A 5,655-nucleotide genomic window follows, 5' to 3' on the forward strand; every position below is an offset into this window, starting at 1 on the left:
TGTCGCCTCCTCCAACGCCCGCCGCTTCGACCCACGTCCTCGGGCGCCGCGTGCAGCGCCGCCTCCCGCCATGCCGGCGCCGCTCCGACCTCCTCCTTCATCTCCCGTGATGAACTCGGGCGAACACGCGACTCCGGCGAACCTCGGGCGCCGCACCGCTACAGTACCCGCGCCAGATCCAGATCTGGACTCGAGGGTTGACTTTCCTCTCGAAAACCCTATTTTTTGGCAATTTTCATCATGTCGTAACTTTGCATCCGTAGCTCCGATTCATGCGTGTAGCATATCAAAATGTTCGTCCCAATGAATACATCATTTCATCTCATTGCGTCATTTTCATTTGAGCTCATCTTGATGCCCGAAATGTCATTGGAAGAGGGCTATGTGATAAACTTGGCAGATCTGTTTCATCAAATAGATATTTGTCATTTTTGCCATGATTAATGTGTGCATGATATGATCCTGAGCTCTACATGTGTTTTGTTATATGCCATGCCATCTTTATAGAGGTGCTTGCCATGTATTTTTGTGATATGTGTGGTGACTAGCACAAGCTTGCAAAGTAGCATACTCGGTAATGTTGATTTCAGGGACTTAGAATTTCACCAAGTCCTTGTCCTGTTTTTGTCGTTATGCCATATGTTCATGTTGTTTCCTAGTGATCCGTGCCTCTTTTGAGGATGATCAGTAAGGATGTTTTGTTAACATTGTGGTTCTCTGTCCATCCATTTCTTTGTTTGCATTTATGGAGCACCCTAGCTTGAGTCAATCGAGCTCTACTTTCGCTATATCGTGAATCCTGGCAAATTGTTGACTTGTTAGCGATTTTGCCGAGGATGTTGCTATTGATCCGTGCATGCTATGTTGTTGTTCTTGCCATGTATAGCTTCTATGCCATGTGTTCTTGATGGATTTATGCTTAGTTTTTCATGCCATGCTCTGTAGTGAGTGCATCGAGCTCGTAAACATGCCTACTCGTTAACTGTTTTGCATGCTCCAGTTTTTCACTAAGTCTGTAATCTGATTATGTTTTTGCCATGTTCACATGCTTGCAATTGTATTTTCTGATCCCTTTTGGCTCAAGATCACTAAGGGGCTTTTGTTAAGTGCTTTGAGTAGCTTCATGCCATGCCTTGCTGTGCCATGTTAAGTTCCTGTAGCATGTAGTTCTCGTGCTCTAAAGTATGCTTCCTGACGATAAATTCCAGGCTTGCGTTAATTTCACTAAGTCTGAAACCTGTTATCATTTGCATTTTTGTCATGCTTGTTTGAACCTGTTAATGGATGAATTGGCCGTAGCTCAGTGTTCATCTTTTGTCAAGCATCATGAGTGGATCCCTGCCATGTATTTTGTTGTCATGTTTGAGTGTTGTAGCATAATTATCTTGATGCATTTAGATGGCTACTTGCTGATTATCGCAGACCGGTGCCATATTTGTTTTGCTTGCCTTTTCCAAACCGTGCATCCGATTCCGGTGTTCTTTATATCGATTTCAACCGAAATCACCTCACCTTACCAGTGGCACTCTTGGATTTCCAAGCTGAGGCCAGGTTCAATCATTCCTTTGCAAATCATGCATATGCATCGCATACCGCATCCCGCATATCATACCATGTTCATGTGTTGGTTGTTTACTATGTTGTGTGCTTCTTTCCGGTGTTTGCTTCTTCGGGTTGGTTCCGGTAATATCACGTTTGTGAGGACCCGTTCGACTACGTCTGTTTGTCTTCTTCATGGACTCGTTCTTCTTCCTTGTGGGATTTCAGGCAAGATGACCATACCCTCAAAATCACTTCTATCTTTGCTTGCTAGTTCCTCGCTCTTTTGCTATGCCTATGCTGTGATACCTACCACTTGCTTATCATGCCTCCCATATTGTTAAGCCAAGCCTCTAACCACCTTCTCCTAGCAAACCGTTGTTTGGCTATGTTATTGCTTTACTCAGCCCCTCTTATAGCGGTGTTAGTTGCAGGTGAAGATTGGAGCTTGTTCCTTGTTGGAACATGGTTATTTTGTTGGGATATCACAATATCTCTTATTTAATTAATGCATATATATACTTGGTAAAGGGTGGAAGGCTCGACCTTATGCCTAGTGTTTTGTTCCACTCTTGCCGCCCTAGTTTCCGTCATATCGGTGTTATGTTCCTGGATTTTGCGTTCCTTACGCGGTTGGGTTATAATGGGAACCCCTTGACAGTTCGCCTTGAATAAAACTCCTCCAGCAAGGCCCAACCTTGGTTTTACCATTCGCCACCTAGCCTTTTTCCCTTGGGTTAGGCCAGCCCAAGGGTCACCTTTATTTTAACCCCCCCGGGCCAGTGCTTGTCTAAGTGTTGGTCCGAAACAGAGCCACTTGCGGCGCCACCTTGGGGAAACTTGAGGGCTGGTTTTTAGCTGTACGTAGTATTCATCCGGTCTTGCCCTGAGAACGAGATATGTGCAGCTCCCATCAGGATGTAGGCGCATCGGGCGGTCTTGTTGGACTTGTTTTACCATTGTCGAGGATGTCTTGTAATCGGGATTCCAAGTCTGATCGGGTCTTCCCACTAGAAGGAATATCCTTCGTTGACCGTGAGAGCTTGTGATGGGCTAAGTTGGGACACCCCTGCAGGGTTTTGAACTTTCGAAAGCCGTGCCCGCGGTTATGGGCAGATGGGAATTTGTTAACGTCCGGTTGTAGAAAACTTGAAGTTGACCTTAATTAAAATACATCAACCACGTGTGTAACCGTGATGGTCTCTTTCCGGCGGAGTCCGGGAAGTGAACACGGTGTTGGAGTTATGCTTGACGTAGGTTGCTCTAGGATCACTTCTTGATCATAGTTTCTCGATCGTGCTTTGCCTTCTCTTCTCGCTCTCTTTTGCGTATATGTTAGCCACCAAATCTGCTAGTTGCTTGCTGCAGTTCCACCTCATACCTTTTACCCTACCTATGAGCTTAAATAGTCTTGATCGCGAGGGTGTGAGATTGCTGAGTCCCCATGACTCACAGATACTTCCAAAACCAGTTTGCAGGTGCCATTGATACCGAGCAGGTGACGCAACCAAGCTCAAGGAGGAGCTCGATGAAGATCTTGTCCTTTGTGTTGTTTCGTTCTAGTTGATTAGTAGTGGAGCCCAGTTGGGGTTGATCGGGGACCTTGTTGCATTTGGGGTTCTTCTTTTATTTTGGTTCCGTAGTCGGACCTTGACTGTATCTGGTTGATGTAATGCTTTATTCATGTAATTGTGTGAAGTGGCGATTGTAAGCCAGCTATGTATCTCTTTTCCCTTATGTATAACATGGGTTGTGTGAAGATTACCTCACTTGTGACATTGCTTTCAATGCGGTTATGCCTCTAAGTCATGCTTCGACACGTGGGAGATATAGCCGCATCGAGGGCGTTACAAGTTGGTAATCAGAGCTTTCCCCGACCTTAGGAGCCCCCTGCTTGATCGCATAGCTGGAGCTGTTGAGTCTAGAAAAATGTTTTGAGTCATTTAGGAATTATATATATCGGAGATTTAGGAATTCTTTTTACTCCCCAGTCCCTTCGTCGCTCTGGTGAGGCATCCTGACGTAGAGTTTTGACTCTTCTCTTCTAAAATTTCACTAAATTTTTTTTAGGATCACGCGGGTATCTTGGAATCGTTCCGATGGTTTTGTGACGAGAACATTGTTCTTGGTGCCTCCTGTCATTTAGGGGTTGTGGCAGTGTCCCGGGGAGTTGAGCTCTGAGGTGTTGTCGTCACAATTTTATCGTTGCAGTTCTGGAATACCTGAGATAGTTTCGCCGACATCGAAAATCTCTTTTATGCAGTTGTTGGTGAGATAACCTCGACGCCACCCAGTACTGGGGCGGGAGTTCGGGAGTATTGCCATAACTCATATAACAGATGCTTTTCGAAGGTCGAGGTAGATGATTTCCGAAGGTTTCTTGGTTATGTGTTGAAGGATGGATACAGCTGGATGTAGGATTTGTTAGTTTGGGTGAGATATTATGCTTTCCCTGTATCCCCAACACCTGATTGCATAACCGGAAAGTTTCGGGAGTTTATAAGTGGGAATTCAAGTAGCTCTTAGGATATCTTTCCGACAGATGTATGATATGAAATTGGGGTTCGACGTCTAGTGGTCCGCCTATCCACGGTTGGTTTTACAATGGTCTCGTTGTGTCTTAAAGAGTCCTTGGCTATGCCGACTCGGGGACGCTTCGTATGTCATGTGCACTGCCTTGTACATGATGGTGCTATACGATCGAGCCCGTGTAGGCCCCACCACAAAAACTTCGAACGAAATCTCTATCATATGTTTGTTCCGGATTATTTTACAAGCCAATCCTTTGTTTTGTTTTGAGTTGTGGTATTCGAGTTGCTTCGAAGTCAAATGTTGATTCCATACCTTCCCCAAATGGTGTTCTCATACTCCGATGTGAATACTAATCCTTCTTGATAATCAAGATTGTCATGTCAATCCTTTTTCACTGGCGTGTTTATCTTCAAGTGGATCCGATCACTTCAACATTCGCAAGATCAAGTATCAGTTCTTCTCAATGGTGTTTGTTTCATCCGTCTCCAAGTTGCCTTTGTTTTTCCCGCCCACCCACCTTTTTTCTTCGAGGACTCAGAATTCTTAATCAAGTATCCATCTTATTGGTTATGAAGTCTCTCCATTCTTCTCCATCAATATTCTTATCCGGTGATTCTCATGAAGATCCTAACGAGTATTCAAGTTCATCATTCTTCATTCTTTTCTTCTCCGGTGGTTTCAATTCAAGCTTTCGGTGTTTGATCATATTCTTTTCCTTATTTCAAATACTTTCTCATGCCGGTGCAATTCTTAATCATTCCATGCTTGCTGTTCTTTTGTTCCGGAGTGCTAAAGATATCTCAGAAGATTCGTGTTTCCACTCTTAATTCGTTCAAGCTATTTTGAGGATGTTATCTCATTCAAGCCTTTTAATTCAACCGGTGCAATCTCTCTTTTTAATCATTCTAACAGTGTTTTCTCTTGAGTGGGCCCTAACCCACATGTATTTTCCTAGGATCTTACCCGACTCTTCTTATTTTTCTGGAGCTATCCTAAATTCTTTTCGAAGTTTGACGTAAGAATGAATTATCATTGGTCTTATGTTTTTCTCCAAGATCTGTCAAATTCTTTTCATCGTTGGCTCAACCTATTCGTTTTGATTCTTCCGGAGTGCCTAAATAAGTCATGGTGGTGTTTCTCGTCGTCATTCTCTGCATTTGAAGACCGAAGAAGAGTTTCTTTTAAATCTTGCTTCATTCTCTTCAAAGATTCGTGATTCTAGCTTGTTGTCGTCCTCTCATAATTCTTTTGATTGTGAGAATTCTTTTTCCTCATCCGAACCATTTCAGGAACCTTTGCTAGTTGATTCTCTAAAGGCCATCATCTTAGAATTATTCATTTTCAGATTTTAGCCATTATTCTCCAAATCTTACCGGTGCATCAGTCAAGTATTCTCTAATCAGTTCGTGAACTATTCGTCCTCTTGTATCTAAATTCTCTCAAGTATCTTCGTTCATTTCATAATTCGTCCCAGTGATTCGTTATCTTTTATTCGTTCTTTTTCAATCCTTACGGTGGTTCGTTTAAGATTTCTCTTCCTTCTTTATCATACCAATTCATTCGTTGTTTCGTTTCCACCGGTGG

This window comes from Triticum dicoccoides, chromosome 1A, assembly GCF_002162155.2.
Source record: "Triticum dicoccoides isolate Atlit2015 ecotype Zavitan chromosome 1A, WEW_v2.0, whole genome shotgun sequence".
Lineage (NCBI taxonomy): Eukaryota > Viridiplantae > Streptophyta > Magnoliopsida > Poales > Poaceae > Triticum > Triticum dicoccoides.